General features: G+C 39.2%; 2 long non-coding RNA genes across 2 annotated transcripts in view; one reads left to right on the plus strand and one right to left on the minus strand.

Moving 5' to 3' along the window:
- The first annotated feature begins 3,995 nt into the window (after positions 1 to 3,995).
- Positions 3,996 to 18,684, plus strand: part of LOC139038070 (uncharacterized) — a 124,884-nt gene continuing 110,195 nt past the window's right edge. Inside the window, exon 1 of the long non-coding RNA XR_011491000.1 lies at positions 3,996 to 6,129. This is a non-coding gene — a long non-coding RNA (uncharacterized lncRNA). The remainder of the gene's footprint in view (positions 6,130 to 18,684) is intronic.
- On the minus strand, positions 11,778 to 16,856 carry LOC139038007 (uncharacterized). Its single transcript, XR_011490905.1, has 3 exons — positions 16,757 to 16,856; positions 13,056 to 13,217; positions 11,778 to 11,925 (listed from the first exon to the last, which is right to left on the minus strand). It is a non-coding gene; the product is annotated as an uncharacterized lncRNA (long non-coding RNA).

The following is an 18,684-nucleotide window of genomic DNA, read 5'->3' on the forward strand; positions in this document are numbered from 1 at the left end:
CAGTCAATCCTAAAGGAAATCAACCCTGAATATTCATTGGAAGGACTGATGCTGAAGCTGAGGCTCCAGTACTTTGGCCACATGATGAGAAGAGCTGACTCATTGGAAAAGACCCTGATGCTGGGAAAGATTGAAGGCAAAAGGAGAAGGGAGTGGCTGAGGATGAGAAGGTTAGATAGCATCACCTACTCAATGGACATGAATCTGAACAAACTCCGGGAGATAGTGAAGGACAGGGAAGCCTGGTATGCTGCAGTCTGTGGGGTTGCAGAGTCAGACATGACTGAGTGGCTGAATAGCAACAAGATTAATGAATTTGATGGCATAGCAATGGAAACAATCCAAAAAGAACCTGCCCCCCCCCCCCCCCCACACACACACACAAAAAAAGAATCCAGAATAATTGAAGAGCATCAGTGAGTTGTGGAGCAACTTCAAGCAGGCTAATAAATGGTTAGAGTCCACATAGGAGAAAAGAAAGTAGGGACAAAAAAATATTTGGGAAAATATGTCCCCAAACTTTCCAAAGAGTAAAACCTGTAATCCCATGAATTCAAGAGCCTTAATGAAACTCCATCACAAGAAACATGAAGTAAATAAATTACACGTAGGTCTGTCATCACAAAATTGTCAAAAAAAATAGTGATAAAGAGGAAGAACCTCACAGTATCCAGAGATAAAAGATATGTTATGTATAGAGCAATAAAGGTGAGAGTGACATGAGTTTTTTTTTTTTTTTTTTTTTAATTCAGGTCAGTTCAGTCACTCAGTCGTTTCCTATAATTGAAAACGCAGTGGAGAAACATCTTTAAAGTAATGAAAGGAAAAAACTTGTCTGTTTGGACTTATATGTCCTTCACCACAAAAGTGGTGAAGTAAAGATATCTTCAGACATACAAAAGCTGAAAGAATTCATTAGTAGCAGACACTATAAGAAAAGTTATAAGCCATTCCTCAGGTAGAAAGAAATTAAGATTGAAATTAAGGAAAGAATTGTATGCACAATAGTATAAAATTGATAGTCATGTAACATATACAAAAATTAACTCAAAATCAAAAACAAAAATGTAAGAGCTATAATTATAAAACTGTTGAAAGAAAACAAGGTTATGAATCTTAATGACCTAATTAATTAATGCTTAATTAGGCAGCAATTTTTACATATGATGACACAAAACAATCAAAAAAAAACCTGAATACATTTCAGTTCAGTTGAGTCGCTCAGTCGTGTCCGACTCTTTGCGACCCCATGAACCGGAGCACGCCAGGCCTCCCTGTCCATCACAAACTCCTGGAGTCCACCCAAACCCATGTCCATTGAATCGGTGATGCCATCCAACCATCTCATGCTCTGTCATACCCTTCTCCTCCTGCCCTCAATCTTTCCCAGTATCAGAGTCTTTTCAGATGAGTCAGCTCTTCAGATCAGGTGGCCAAAGTACTGGAGTTTCAGCTTCAGCATCAGTCCTTCCAATGAACACCCAGGACTGATCTCCTTCAGGATGGACTGGTTGGATCTCCTTGCAGTCCAAGGGACTCTCGAGTCTCCTCCAACACCACAGTTCAAAAGCATCAATTCTTCGGTGCTCAGCTTTCTCTATGGTCCAACTCTCACATCCATACATGACCAATGGAAAAACCATAGTCTTGACTAGATGGACCTTTGTTGGCAAAGTAATGTCTGCTTTTTAATATGCTGTCTAGGTTAGTCATAACTTGCCTTCCAAGGAGTAAGTGTCTTTTAATTTCATGGCTGCAATCACCATCTGCAGTGATTTTGGAGCCCCGAAAAATAAAGTCAACCATTGTTTCCAATGTTTCCCCATCTATTTGCCACGAAGTGATGGGACCAGATGCCATGATCTTAGTTTCCTGAATGTCAAGCTTTAAGGCAACTTTTTCACTCTTCTCTTTCACTTTCATCAAGAGCTCTTTAGTCCCTCTTCACTTTCTGCCATAAGGGTGGTGTCATCTGCATATCTGAGGTTACTGATATTTCTCCCGGCAATCTTGATTCCAGCTTGTGCTTCTTCCAGCCCAGCGTTTCTCATGATGTATTCTGCATATAAGTTAAATAAGCAGGGTGACAATATACAGCCTTGACGTATTCCTTTTCCTATTTGGAACCAGTCTGTTTGTTCCATGTCCAGGTCTAACTTGCTTCCTGACCTGCATACACTTTTCTCAAGAGGCAGGTCAGGTGGTCTGGTATTCCCATCTTTTTCAGAATTTTCCACAGTTTATTGTGATTCACACAGTCACAGGCTTTGGCATAGTCAATAAAGCAGAATGACTTCGTTAAAATTAAAAACTCATGTATTAGAGGACACTATCAAGAAAGTGAAAAGACAACCAAAATAAAGGCAGAAAATATTTTCAAATTATATATCTGGTAAGGGACTTGAATACAGATTGTATAAGAAGTTTTACAACTCAAAAATAAGAGGAATAGGGACTTCCCTGGTGGTCCAGTGGTTAAGAATCCAACTTCCAATGTAGGGGACATGGATTTGATCCCTGGTCAGGGAACTGAGATCCCACATGCCACAGAGCAACTAAGCCTGTGAGCCAAGACTAATGGAGCCTGCTCACCTCAACGAAGACCCAGCACAGCCAAGAATAAATAAATAAAATCACTGATTTATTTTTAAAAATAATATGAAGAATTCAGTTTAGGAACTCCCTGGCAGTCCAGGAGTTGGGACTTGGTGCTTTCAGTGCTGAAGGTCCAGGTTTACTCCCTGGTTGGGGAGCTATGATCCCACAAGTGGTGTGGCCAAGAAAGAAAATTATGGTTGATTATATCCTGGTGACTCAGACTGTAAAGAGTCTGCCCGCAATGTGGGAGACCTGGGTTCGAGCTCTGGCTTGGGAAAATCCCCTAGAGGAGGGCATGCAACCCACTCCAGTATTCTTGCCTGGAGAATCCCCATGGACAGAGGAGCCTGGTGGGCAACAGTCCATGGGGTCACAAAGAGTTGGACACTCCTGAGCGACTAAGCACAGCACATATCATAATAAGAATGTTTCAAGAATGATTATAATCAGAAGAGAACCAACTTATCTTCCCACTCTCAAATCAGTTGTATAAACTGTCCTGCATTTAACTTCTCTCATCTCTCCTTCATTCATCCTACAACTCCACTGACACAGTCTTTCAAGCTCACCAGTGACCTGAGTGTCTAACTCATTGTTAGCTTTTGTCCCAATTGTATTAACTCTTAGCAATATCAAAAATAGTTTACCACTGCATCCTTTTCAACACAGCACTTTATTTTCTCTTGTTCCATGAAACCAAACCTAGTTTTCTTTTAGCAAATTTGTATAAACAGCTGCATATGCATAATTTTCATTTTGATGTGTAATATGTCCCTAAAACCTAACACGTACATGACAAAATTCTTATCTATTCATTGTAACTCCATCCCCTAAACACATATCAGACCCATTCTACTCTTCCCATATCTTGCTTATGAAAGTTGGTAACATAATTATTTGTTCAGATGTTCAGGCCAAAAACTAAAGATTCATTTACCATTTTTGATTACTCTCTTTCCATAATCTTACCACATCAAACCCACTAGCAGGTCTTAATAGTTCCAACCCCCAAATGTATCTGCATTTGCCTCACTCTCCAGTTTTTTATTCATGTTAATCAAAGAGGTAACATGTGGAGTAATGCTGGAGATTAGAGTCCCTTGGACTGCAAGAAGATCCAACCAGTCCATCCTAAAGGAGATCGGTCCTGGGTGTTCATTGGAAGGACTGATATTGAAGCTGAAACTCCAATACTTTGGCCACCTCATGTGAAGAGTTGACTCATTGAAAAAGACCCTAATGCTGGGAAGGATTGGAGGTAGGAGGAGAAGGGGATGACAGAGGATGAGGTGGCTGGATGGCATCACCGACTCGATGGACATTTGTTTGGGTAGACTGCAGGAGTTTGTGATGGACAGGGAGGCCTGGTGTGCTGGGATTCATGGGGTCGCAAAGAGTTGGACGTGACTGGGTGGACATTTGTTTGGGTAGACTCCGGAAGTTGGTGATGGACAGGGAGGCCTGGTGTGCTGCGATTCACGGGGTCACAAAGAGTTGGACACGACTGAGCGACTGAACTGAGAACTGAGATTCTATGTGGTTTTATGGACCTTTGTAAGGATTTTGCCTTTACTCCAGTGAGTTGCAGAGTTTTGATTGAAGTACTAACATAATCTAACTTAAGTCTTTAAAGATTGCTCTGATTTCTTTGTTGAAATTCGACTGGGGAAGGGGGCAGAAATAAACATAGGAAACTCACAAGGCTATTACAGTTTTTAAAAATTGATAGTTTGGACTATCAGTGGTACACTGTTAAGCTGGTACCTCAGTGGGTGACTGGAGCTCAACCTCCTCAGTTAAAAATGGGGAAATCTGAGAAAGGAGAAAACACATCCCTTCCAATTAGTCCCCCTCCAGGGAGAGAGAGAGAAGGTAAATACACACCAACATCTGGGAGGCATTGTCTGAGTCCTGCAGATATGAGGACTGGGGCAAAACGCTGACAACATCTGATAGCAGGATATGAAATAAAGTTTTATCTGTAGGATAAATTAAGCAGAATTGTTGGGTCAAAGGACAAGTATGTTTATAATTTTGATAGACATCTTCACTGGTAATGGAGGAGTAAGTGGTGGTTGAATTCTATTCTAATAAAGTAGATGTAGCTCATGAGAGAAAAATAAAGATCAAATAATGATACCAGGAGTATGGTCTGAACAACTGGAAGGATGGGTGTGCTGTTTCCCAAGTGGGTGAAGACCACTGAAGGAGCATGTTTCAATAAGAAGAGATAGGAAGATTGACTTGAACATTTCCATTTAAAACCATTTATCCAGGTATCCAGATAGAGATCAAGTAGAATTTTGGATATATGAGTCTGGAATTCAGAGGAGAGGGCTGGAGAAATAAATTCTGGAGTTATTCATGTGTATGTGGTATTAAAAGCCATGAAACGATGAAATCACTAATATAGGCAGCATAGAGAAAAAACCATAAACTGAACCCTGGGGTCCTCTCTTGGTTAGAAATCAGGCGAATAAGGCAGAACCCACACGGAAAGCTATGACACAGCAGCCAGTAAAGTAGGACAAACGTCAGGTTTCTGATAGGCGGAATTGCAGTGTTCATGAATGCCAAAAGTAGTAACACAGTGGAAAGGGAAAAATTGGTGATGCAGGCAGAGAGATGAGATTTCCTGGAGTGATGTCCTTGTGTAGGCAAAAAAGTATGGGGTTAGGATACTAGAGAATATGTTGGTCTACATAGAGGCAGGGGCGGTTCATTTGTAGTAACAGGAGGGAAGGCTGTATGGGGCACAGATACAAAGAGGTAGATAGATGTTGTAGTGAGAAGTTCTTTTTTGAAAGAGAAAGAGAAGAGAAAAGAGAAAGAGAAGAAGAAGAGAGAAGGTCCGGGAACTGAGAGGCCATGGTAAATATTATGGTCCCCAACAATCATTGGAGGAGTAGTATTGGATAGAATGACAATGAACCAGAGGATAAAATCTTCAAGGAGTGAGGAGAAATCTTCAGTGGGTACCCTTATGATAAAGGATACATGTTATGGTAGGAAGAAATGCGATTCAAAGCTGGAATTTGGGGGAAGAGTAAGGTAAATGATCTAGAAACAGTAAATAAAATAGTAAGGAGGATGCCTAGCCCACCACTAGGTCCAGTGGTGAGAGGTGCATGAGAGAAGATGTTGGTACTTCTTGTGAGGTCTCCGGGAAAGCTTTGTTCCCAGGAAGAGATAGAGACGTGGAAATGTAAAAATTCATGGATTAAGTTTTTGATTAAGTAACTAGAGCATTACTGATGTTTAATTTCTAGGGAAGAGGGATACTAGAAGTCCCTAAATGTAGGGGTTGGCCTATATAACATAGACTTACCCTGCCCAAATGCTAGGAACACCCCCATTAGGAATCTAACAAGAGAAGAGGTTGAGGATCCTCTTAGTTGGGTTCATCCAGAAAGCAATATTGATTGTAAGTTGTTTGTTTAGAGGTGCTGGGAAGACCAGTGAAGGAAGAGGAAAGTGATGCAGTGAAAATAAGACAACCAGTGGTATACTGTCAAGCTGGTACCTCAGCGGGTGAGTGGAGATTAACTTAATAGGAAGTTAAAAATGGGGAAATCTGAGAAAGGAGCAAAACATATTCCTTCCAGTTAACTCCATCCTGAAGTGGGGAGAGAAAGGTAAATACACACCAACACCTAAGCGGCATTAACTAAGGGCTGCAGCTCTGAGAAATGCGGACAAAACACTGACCATATCTGTCACCAGGGTGTAGAATAGAGGTTTATCTGTAGGATAAATTAGAACACGCAGAATTGTGGGGCATTACAAACAAGTTCCTTCGTGATTTTGATAGACATCTCCAAATTGTCCATTACACAAAGTACACTAACTTACATTCGTACCAGAAATGTATGTGTCTATTTCTTCATATTTTCCCCTAATTTATGTTCTCTTAAATTCTGCTTTTTGCCAAGTGTTTCAGTGTAATTTTAATTTTCATTTATCTCATTAGGAGTAAGGTTGAGCAACTTAACATATATTTAGAATTCCTTTTTATTTTTTTTAACATGCAAACTGCATGTTAATATTCTTTGTTCATTTTTAAGGATATTCCGTCTTTTTACTGATCTGTAGAAAAAAAACCCTTTTTGATATGAGTACAAATATTCCTCCAATTCATTGTGTGTCTTGCAAATTTCCTTATGGAATTCTGTCTGTGCCTCTCCTTCTGCATTGCTAGTCCAGGCCTCCATCAGCTCCCACCTGGACTGGAGACCTAAGCTCCTACCAAGTCTCTGCTCTCTCCTGGACCCTAGTCTCTGTACAAGACAGAGTGGGCTTTGTCACATAGGAATGAGATCATCAGTTCAGTTCAGTCGCTCAGTCGTGTCTGACTCTTTGCGACCCCATGAATCGCAGCACACCAGGCCTCCCTGTCCATCACAAACTCCCGGAGTTTACTCAAACACGTGTCTTATCGAGTCGGTGATGCCATCCAGCCATCTCATCCTCTGTCATCCCCTTCTCCTCCTGCCCCCAATCCCTCCCAGCATCAGGGTCTTTTCCAATGAGTCAACTCTTCACATCAGGTGGCCAAAGTATTGGAGTTTCAGCTTCAGCATCAGTCCTTCCAATGAACACCCAGGACTGATCTCTTTTAGGATGGACTGGTTGGATCTCTTTGCTGTCCAAGGGACTCTCAAGAGTCTTCTCCAACACCACAGTTCAAAAGCATCAATTATTTGGCGCTCAGTTTTCTTCACAGCCCAACTATCACATCCATACATGACCAATGGAAAAACCATAGCCTTGACTAGACGGACTTTTGTTGGCAAAGTAATGTCTCTGCTTTTTAATATGCTATCTAGGTTGGTCATAACTTTCCTTCCAAGGAGTAAGTGTCTTTTAATTTCATGGCTGCAGTCACCATCTGCAGTGATTATGGAGCCCAAGAAAATAAAGTCTGACACTGTTTCCACTGTTTCCCTGTCTGTTTGCTGTGAAGTGATGGGACCAGATGCCATGATCTTAGTTTTCTGAATGTTGAGCTTTAAGCCAATGTTTTCATTCTCCTCTTTCACTTTCATCAAGAGGCTTTTTAGTTCCTCTTCACGTTCTGCCATAAGGGTGGTGTCAGTCATCTGCATATCTGAGATTATTGATATTTCTCCCGGCAATCTTGATTCCAGCTTGTGCTTCATCTAGCCCAGCGTTTCTCATGATATACTCTGCATATAAGTTAAATAAGCAGGGTAAAAATATATAGCCTTGACGTACTCCTTTTCCCATTTAGAACCAGTCTGTTTTTCCATGTCCATACTCACCCCTAAAAACATCCCCCGGGGCTATTTGCTACTTCTCAGCATATTTCCACTCCATGGCTAGTATGACTGCATGAGTCACATCTTACCTACTCTTCTCAACTAACCTACAGCTCACTATCCAGAGAATGACCTTCTTTCAGACTCTTGAACAACTGAATTTTTTCATACTTTATGGCTTTTGTGCTTTGTGCTTAATACTCCTCTGGCAGGAATGTCCTTCCCTTAAACCTCTCATGGTTCACTCTCTACCTCACTTGGCCTTCAGCAAGCAATACCTCTGTGAGTATCCTGCCCTCCCTACCAGAGACAAAATGGCAGACGCCCACATATTCATACCCCTAATTCTCAGGTCTGTCCCTGCCTCTGTGCATTATCTTTGTTTTAGGATTTAGCATAATGCCTAGAATTTAATAAACTCTTAATATTTTATGCAAAAGTATGCCTCAGAATAGAAGGATACCATCTTATATTCAGATTCTTTTAAGTCTTTCACATTTTAGGGCATTTTTGAAGTAATTTTAAACAAATACTATTGTTTGGGAAAAACAAACTGAGATGGCCAAAATCAATGCTAATTTAAAATGCTTATGTAAGTCACTTGATTGAATTGTTCCAAAGGGAAAGAAAAAAAGGAGGCACGATAATGTAAACAGCTTTAGTTTTTTTGGCAGGGGTGATGAGTGATGAGCGTATGTATGCCTTTACAAAGATAATCATGTAAGCATGCTTTTAAGTATCACTTAAAAAGCAATGTAGCAAGTGTAAGTATTGTGAAGATAGATGAAAAAAAAAACAAAAAACAAAAACCCCTATCCTAACAAAGAATTTATAGATAGATACAGCTTAGAATAAAAGTTACAGTTGATAGCATCATATTATACTTAAAGAATTCCCTCACTTAAATAATGTTGATAAAAGTAAAAATGATATTACTATTAGAAGATGGTAAAGCAGCTTCAATCTCTTGAGTCTCCTTGTGAAGGATATTTGCTTGAAGAGCTACACTGACTTAGAAGAGAATTAACGTAAACATGAAAACAAATTTTTGGTTTTATTAAGCTGCTAGGACTTGGGGTTGTGTGTGTGTGTGTTTTTTTGTTTTTTTGTTTTTTTTTTTAACCAAAGCACAATCTAGCTGATGCTGACAAATACAGCTATTTACTGTACAATATAACCCTGAATTAATCTAATCATCTAAGAGTGAGTGAGTGAAGTCACTCAGTCGTGTCCAACTCTTTGCCACCCCATCGACTGTAGCCCACCAGGCTCTTCCATCCATGAATATTCTAGGCAAGAGTAGTGGAGTGGGTTGCCATTTCCTTCTCCAGGGGATCTTCCCGATCCAGGGATCGAACCTGGGTCTCCCACATTGTGGGCTTTACCATCTGAGCCACCAGTGAATCTCTCTGCAATATAATCCTGAATTAATCTAATCATCTAAAGGTAGATTCAAATAGTTTATATATTTTTACTCTCTCCTGTATTCTTTAGGAACAGAGCAATGTATAAAATGATACTTAAATAAACAAGTAAATCTGGACATCTTGTCTAGAAATACTTATAAGTATGAAATTTTAAAAATACTACTTTTAAAAAATAAAAAGTTTCATCAATCATATAGAATTTATACCAGTTTAGCCTAACTTTTAAAAAAGTATCATAACCACAGTGTTTGAAAAATAAATTTGAGGGTCTTGTCATAATTTTTATAAGATATATAAATACCAAAATTTTATTCTAAAACAAGAAAAGAACATACATGGCCACATGCACTTGGAGTTGAGAGTGTTAATTTACCAGATAGAAGTCTTGGTTCAAAAAAAGAAAAAAAAAAAAGAAGTCTTAGTTCACAATGTTAATGTCAAGAATCAAATCTTCAGTTTTATAAAACGTGTTAAAACTATATCAAAGAAATACCTGTTTACTTTAGTAACATTTTAAAACACGATGCATTTTTAACAGTAAACTGTATTTTTCATATCCTCGTTTTTCACTGGACATGATAATTTCCCAAAGACTGGCTTGAGACACTACACAAGCTTCTTGAAAGTGAAAGTGTTAGTCGCTCAGTCATGTCTGACTCTTCATGACACCATGGACTGTAGCCTGTCAGGCTCCTCTGTCCCTGGAATTCTCCAGCCAAAAACACTGGAGTGGTTAGCCACCACCCGGAGATCTTCCCGACCCAGGAATAGAACCCGGGTCTCCTGCATTGGCAGGCGGATTCTTTACCATCTAAGCCACCATGGAAGTCCCCAAGCCTGAGACTATCTGGAAACTCCACTTCCCTCATTTTGGTGTCTGTTGTGTGGTACTCTTCTTCCTTGGAAAACCAGGGTTTTGAGTGAGCTATGCTTGGTGGTGTGTAATGGCATTCTTTGGGGTAAGGGTCGAAGAATGTAAACTCATCATTCCCATTTGGAAATGTTTAATCCTAGGTTTCCCATATCCTTTTTAAAAATATTAATTTATTTATTATAACTGGAGGCTAATTACTTTACAGTATTGTGGTGGTTTTTGCCAAACACTGACATGAATCAGCCACGGGTACGCATGTGCCCCCCATCCTGAACCCCCCTCCCACCTCCCTCCGCATCCCACCCCTCTGGGTTGTCCCAGTGCACCGGCTTTGAGTGCCCTGTTTCATACATTGAACGTGGGCTGGTCATCTGTTTCACATATGGTGATATACATGTTTCAGTGCTATTCTCTCAAATCATCCCCTTCTCGAGCCATCTACCAAAGGACACATGGGATCACAGCAAATTTCTTACCGTATTGTACCAGCATGTTCTACCACATCTTTCTGTATAGGAGTCTTTTTGTTTCTTTCACTGGTTACAATTCTTGACTTTAGAATCTTATTCCAAACCAGAATATATTCTCTATGATATGTAAAAATTCTGTAATTATATGTGTTCATATGAGAATCAGAATAATTACCAATAATGCCTCCTATTATTATTTACCACTGTATTAAAAAGAAAAAATGTATTTTATTGCCTACAGAATTCTACAGTACCTTCTTTTGTTTTAATTATGAAGTTGTTATTGTGAATTTACTCTTGAATCATCGTCATCTAGGTTGGAAATTTCACAGAACTCAATTACTAAGTTAATGTCTATGCCTGGTTTATAATAATATAATTTAAATCAGCCATTGTTCCAGGAGAGAAACAGCATGGGGTAGTGGTAGATCAAAGCCCTCCACTAGAGGCAGTTGTCCTGGATTCTGGTGCTTTCTGAGTTGCAGAGAAATTCTAGCATGATATTGAACTTTACTCCATAAAATGAAGACAAGGACATAATTATATCTTAATGATTAGAACACAGGGGATAAGGCAAGATGATCTTTTCAGGCCTCTTCTGGTCCTAAAACCATTGGCTGACTTAGAATTAATACCATATTAAGGATCAGAAGTTGTAGAAATTACCTCTTTTGGGTGGAGTTCTATTTATCCAGAAATAATGTCTATCCAAAACCTCTAGCTGTGTAGAAAACAGTTATCTATTCTTTTAAACAGAAAACATAAAAAAGTACCCAAACTACCAAAACATCTTTTTAATTTTGTTGTTAAATAGTATGACTCTGGAAAAGAAAGGAAAAAAGAAAAAAAGCCAGTGAATGAATGAATGTACCGTAAATCAAGCCAGCTCTCATAAGAAGTGATATCTTATTTTCCCCTTGTAAGTATAACAGAAAGACAGACAAGGAATTATTCCAAGTTTCGCAGGTCCAGGTAGCTTTACCTGTAGACTAAAGAGTTGGATTACAGAAGAAAGTTCTTTTGAGTTTTTAAGTCATACTTTCATCCACTTTCTTAAGTCTTTTCTTACCAAAGAGAAGTAAAATGACAGAATATTTAGGTTTGGAAAAGTGCTAATTGCTAGAACACTCAGCCACAAACACTCTGGGTTCGGCTGGAATGGAATGGACAAAAAACCCCCCAAACTTCAGCGAGTTCATTTAAAACATACCTGCTTCAAATCTCTTTGATTTATGGCTTCTTCTTCATGACTTCTCCAGACATCTGCTTTTATTTCCCTACAAGTTGTTTCAAAAGATAATGAAAGGTGGTTAAAAAAGATTTTTCAGGCTCTATGGGAAAAAGAAAGTATAGATTATTTTTGTCCTTGCTTTGATCATTCTTTCCATGACTCTCCAGTCGGCCTTCATAAACTATTACTGAGATCAAAACAACAATTCCTGTTATCACTCTGAACAGATATCTGTCTGAGTAAATGTGCAGAAGTTTCTTTTCATTGGCCTGCTCAGAGCAGAATTCTTAGAAATATACCGCATAGAACTCCTATAGCCCTATTCATTAAAAACTCTTGATTTGTTACTGACAAGGGTTCCTTGGACTCTCAGCAGAGATAACAGCTTTGAAATTAGACTCAAGTGTCATTTCATTTTATGTAGCTACAGATATGTTCCTGTTATCCTTAAATATCTCATTTTTTCTACTTTTATTGTCTCTAGTTCTTCCCAGCTGGAGACAATAATGTCCTTCACTTGCTGGACTAGTCTGACCCCAGTTCCCTAGAAGATCCTAACCAGGTCAGGAGGTTAAAGCAGTTTTGTTAGCACCAGCTGCAGATAGAACCTAGGATTACTCTTGCTAGTTCATAACTGGCATGGCTGTAGGAAGCTCTTGGATTGGAGTACATTTTGTTGCAGGATTTGTTTGCCACTGTTACCCCCCTGTATTAATTCAGATCACAAATATGCCCTCCTTTCCTTGCTGGACTGGATAGACTCCCTGAGCCGAAGCTCACTTGGCTGTGACTCCGACTCTCTGCTTGGCTTACACCAGGTCTCTTTCCTGTGGACTCTGGCTCCTGGCAAGAGCCTTGCTGTGAAGAGAGTTATAATCAACATATGATGGATTCTGGATGCTATTCTTTGCCTGACTGATGGGGACCCTTAATTATCAGCTTTGAGGCTGCCGTGTCCTTTGGCTATTCTAGAAGCTAGCTACTCACGACTGGTTGGTATCCCTATGCCCTGGTTTTCAGTCTCAGCTTCTCTACCTTTCCTGGTTATACATGTTGCTAAGATACCAACGTACCTTAAGTCTCAGTCTGCCTTTTTTTTTTTTACTGAATTATAGTTGATTTACAATGTTGTGTCTCTGGTGTACAGCAAAATGATTCAGTTATATATATGCTTACCTGGTGGCTCAGTGGCAAAGAATCCACCTGCAATATAGGAGATGCAGGAGACTTGGGTTCGATCCCTGGGTCAAGAAAATCACCTGGAGGAGGGCATGGCAATTCATTCTAATATTCCTGACTGGAGAATCCCATGGACAGAGGTGCCTGGTAGACTACAGTCTGTAGGGGCACAAAGAGTTAGGCACAATTGAAGTGACTGCACGTATGTGTGTGTGTGTGTGTGTGTGTGTGTGTGTGTGTGTAATTTTTCATTATGGTTTATTACAGGATATTGAATATAGTTCCCTGTGCTATACAATAGGACCTTGTTCATCCACTCTATGCATCTGCTTATCCCAAACTCCCAATCCAACTCTCCCCTACCCACTAAACCCTTGACAACCACAAGTCTGTTCTCTATGTCTGTGAGTCTGTTTCTGTTTCACAGATAAGTTCATTCTTGTCATATTTTAGATTCCACATGTGAGTGATATCATACCGCATTTGTCTCTCTCTTCTAAGTTACTTTACTCAGTATGATAATCTCTGATTGCATCCATGTTGCTGCAGATGGCATTATTTCATTCTTTTTTATGTCTGAGTAATATTCCATTGTATATATTTGCCACATGATCTTTACCCGTTCATTAAGGTTGTTTCCATGTCTTGGCTATTGTAAACAGTGCTGCTGTAAACACAGGGGTGCATGTATCTTTTCAAATTATAGTTTTGTCTGGATATATGCCCAGGAAAATAGATGGGGAAACAGTGAGAGACTTTATATTTTGGGGTTCCAAAATCACTGCAGATGGTGAATGCAGCCATGAAATTAAGAGATGCTTGCTCCTTGGAAGAAAAGCTATGACCAACCTAGACAGCTTATTAAAAAACAGAGACATTACCTTGCCAACAAAGGTCCATCTAGTCATAGCTATGGTTTTTCCAGTAGTCATGTATGGATGTGAAAGTTGGACTATAAAAAAAACTGAGTACTGAAGAGTTGATGCTTTTGAACTGTGGTGTTGGAGAAGACTCTTGAGGGTCCCTTGGACTGTAGGGAGATCCAACCAGTCATCCTCAAGGAAATCAGTCCTGAATATTCTTTGGAAGGACTGATGCTGAGGCTGAAGCTTCAATACTTTGGCCACCTGATGTGAAGAACTGACTTATTTGGAAAACCCTAATGCTTGGAAAGGTTGAAGGCAAAAGGAGAAGGGGGTAGTAGAGGATGAGATGGTTGGATGGCATCAGCAACTCGATGGGCATAAGTTTGAATAAACTCTGGGAGGTGGTGATGGACAGGGAAGTCTGGCGTGCTGCAGTCCATGGGGTCACAAAGAGTCAGACATGACTGAGTGACTGAACTGAACTGATGCACATGTGTGGGATGGCTGAATCACATGGCAACTCTATTTTTAGTTTTTTGAGGAACCTCCATACTGTTTTCCATAGTGGCTCTACCAGTTCACATTCCCACCAACAGTATAGCAGGGTTCCTTTTTTCCACACCCTTTCCAGCATTTGTAGAATTTTTAATGATGGACATTGACCACTGTGAGGTAGTACCTCATTATAGTTTAAATTTGTATTTCTCTAATAATTAGTGATGTTGAGCATCTTTTCATGTGCCTATTGACCATCTGTATGTCTTATTTGGAGAAATATCTATTTAGGTCTTCTGTTCATTTTTTGATTGGGTTTGTTGTTGTCGTTGTTATTGACCTGTATTAGCTACTTAATATTTTGGAAATTAACAAACATCGTCAAAATTAATGATGTTGGTAACACCATTTGCAAATATTTTCTCCCAGTCTGTATGTTGTTGTTTCGTTTTGTTTATGGCTTCCTTTGCTGTGCAAAAACTTGTAAGTTTGATTAGACCCCATTTGTTTATTCTTGCTTTTGTTTCTATTTCCCAGGAAGACTGACCTAAGAAACCATTGGTACAATTTATGTTTGAGAACATTTTGTCTATGTTCTCTTTAGGAGTTTTATAGTGTCATGTCTTATGTTCAAGTCTTTAAGCCATTTTGAGTTTATTTTTTTGTATGGTTATAAGGGTGGGATCTGACTTCACTGATTTATATGTAGCTGTCCAGCTTTCACAACCTGACTTGCTGAAGAATCAGTCTGCCTAATTTATGACACTATGGTGTTTATCCCTATATGCACAGTGAGTGCATTTATTTTCATTATTTTAAGATAAATGCTCTGAAGATTAAGGCATTATATCTCCAACTTTCTCTAGAATCCTCAGATCCTGATGTGGAAGAAAGAACTCTTAAAGCTCTTTGAAGCCCTTAAAGCCACTACTTAATTGACCCAGATCATTGTACTTACTATTTATAACCTGTCCATCCACTTTTGGATCTTAGGACCTACATGAATGACCCTTCATGTAGCTACATGAGCCTAATAGAAATCACTGCTTATAATTCCATTACTTAAGATTACTGAACTACCCTGAACTTCAGAAGGCATTCCTTCTAACAATCCAGTTTATACCTAAAGTTGCTTTAAATTCAGCTTTTGACCCTGTTTAGCAGAAAACATGACGCTGATATCTAAATAGTGTGATTTTATTTTGTAGTCTGTGACAGCTGGGCGGTATCAAAGTTGTGACTCTGGCGCTGGAGTTTTATTTCCCACAGCACAACTTTAGTACTTAGTGTCTTCAGTCTGCTAAAAACATTTTTTTTTTTTTATCAACACAACTTTTAGTTCTCCTTTTCCTCCTAGAAATCTTTTCCTTCCTGACATCGTTCCCAGATCATTTCTGTTCAGAAACCTTCATTTTAAGCATTCATTGCTCAGACCTTTTTTTCCCCCAACCTTGTCCTTTGTAATGTAGATTAGATTTTTCTTCAGAATACCAAATTGATAATAATTTCAGTCAAAAGCACAATTAAGGCACATCTAGGTCACTGGAAGAGTTTCGTGATGTCCCTGTGTCCTGTGCTCACAGTGAACAGCAGACTTCTGTGGTTCCACCGATAAATCGCCAGACAAGGCAACGTGTACATTTTTGTCTTGGCCACTCAGAACTCCTGTGGGTATTGTTTTAAAATAGGTCGGCTTTTGTCCTCCCCTCAAGTACTTATCTGTTAATCTGATATGTATTACTGATTTTCACCTTATGTGTGTAGCAAGTAGTCCCCTATTATCTGAGGGGATACATTCCAAGACCCTCAGTGGATGTCTGAAACTTTGGATAGTATTGAATCCTGTTTCCAGTTGACCCTTGAACCACAGGGGTTAGAGCTGCTGTAAATAATCTGACTGTTGTACTCTGCCACCCACATCCATTGATTCCTCTGTATCTGAAGTTTCCCTGTGTCTCTGGTTCTTCTGCATCAGAGGTTCTGAACCTGTAGATCGAATCAACCTCAGATTGTGTAGTTCTGTAGGATTTACTACTGAAAAATATTCATGTGTAAATAGACCATGCAGTTCAAATCTGTGTCGTGAAGGAGTAAACTGTACTCTATGTTTTTCCTATACTTATGTACCTATGATAAGGTTTAATTTATAAATTAGGCACAATAAGATTGACAACAGTACTAAATAAAACAATGGTTACCTTATATAGTAGTAAAAAGTTTGTGACTGTAGCCTCTTTCTCAGCACATATCACGCATTGGCTGTCACTTTTGGGTTTGCAAAACTAACTCAAATTTCTTTTTCCTTCACAATTACATGGATAGAAGATTCATTCTTACCGTAAATCTTAGCAACCTCAGCATACATTTTTCTTTTCCTTTCTTTGTTGAGAACTTTTACCTTTTCTCTTGAAGGAGGCACTCTTATGGTAGATCCAGATCACCACTCTTGTGCTTTGGGGCCTTCATTGTGTAAAATAAGGGTGACTTGAACACAAGCATTGTGATGCCTTGACAGTCATTCTGATAACTGAGATGGCTGCTAAGTGATTAATGGACAGGCTGCACTGGACATGGGGATGATTTGAGTCCTGGAAGGGATGGCTGAGATTTCATTCCACTACTCGGAAAGATGCTCGATTAAAACCTTGTTTATTTCTGAAATCTTTCATTTAATATTTTCAGTTTATCCTGGTACTGAAACCATGGAAAGTGAAACTGTGGATAAGTGGCAACTACTGTATCCTTTCCTGCTTTTCTGAGGGATGTTAGATATCCTATCCAACCTGGTCCACAGCTGTTATCCTGGAAATGTTCAGTCACCATCGTTCTGGGATTCCCTTTATCTCTGTTTTAAATTGAATTCTCTGCTTGCTTGATCCTGGTCTTCCTCTTTCTTTATTGAGTCTTTCTTTGCGACAACGTATGTTTTCTGTTAGTTGCCTGAGAAAGGGTGTGTGAGAGGATGTCAGTCAGGGTTCAGCCAGGAAAGACAGAACCAATAGGAAAGATACAGTAAGGGATTTATTTCGAGAAGCTAGCTTGAGTGACTGTGGAAGCTGGTTAGACAGGTCCAGAATCCATCGGGCAGGCTGTCAGGAAAGGCAGGCCTGAAGTCTCAGACACAGACTGGAGCTGCAGTCTGCAGGAAGAATTGTTTTCTCCTTCTAGAAGACCTCAGATTTGCTCTTAAAGCCCTTGAATAGGTTGAATTGGGCCCATTGAGTATATCGAAAATAATCTCTTTTACTTAAAGTCAACTGATTATATATGTGTATTTTCCCTATTCTTTTTTGAAATCCTAAAAGTTGCTTAAAGGCTATAAGGAAAACTTGCTGAACCATCCTCATTCAATGAGAGTTTACCCCAGGTGACTTAGATATTGTACCTCTTCTTAGAGAGTCTTATGAATCTTTATTTTTGGTTTCTCTCTTCCCAGCCTCAGTTTAAAAATACTATGCTTCCATAAACATGCCCCACCCTTTCTAGAGATGGTAAATAGATACAATTAATTGTTACTGCTTTTCTTATTTACATTTTATTTCTTGCCTGGATTTGGATTTCCTCTGGAAAGAGAAAAGATGTCTTAAATATGGAACTTCTCCAGATTACTATCTTCAGCTACTGTGTTTTAATTCTCATTATTTTCAGTCTCATATTTTGGCCTTTTTCTAATCTTGCCTAAACTTCTAAGGGTTTCTGATTGTAGCCATCTGTATATTATAAGCTATATATAAATTTGAACTTCTAGTATGAAAATTCTAAGAATATGGACATTCTCCTCTTTAGAAAGCAAATTATAAAGTTTAGCATCCAAATTCCTGCTACTGTGACAAATTCCACCCTGAATAGCATAGGAAAAATGCATTCCAGCTTCATTTACATTAGCAGTGAATTTCAGTTCAAAACCAGTTGGCTTTAGAAGTACTACCATTCCCTTTCCACATCCTTATCTATAGCTTCAGCCTATAACCAAGTCCCTGAGACATATGGTTTTGTATTTCTTGGAAGGTTTGCAGCAATTCATTACTACATTCAAAATTCCTTGAGTCCAGCTGCAATGTGTAATTACTCCAATGCAGAGTCAAAATGCATGAGAATGTACTTCTCCAATAATTTCTAATTCATGTATTCGAAGCAACAAACTCATGTTTATTTAGATTTTAGAATGGTAAGGTAGAAGCTCAATTGAGTGTTGGGCATAATGATACTTTGGGCAGTAAGTATGGGGACTACACGGCTTTTGTTCAGCAGTGAACATTTGATAA

This window comes from Odocoileus virginianus, chromosome 13 (genome assembly GCF_023699985.2).
Source record: "Odocoileus virginianus isolate 20LAN1187 ecotype Illinois chromosome 13, Ovbor_1.2, whole genome shotgun sequence".
In the NCBI taxonomy this organism is placed as follows: domain Eukaryota; kingdom Metazoa; phylum Chordata; class Mammalia; order Artiodactyla; family Cervidae; genus Odocoileus; species Odocoileus virginianus.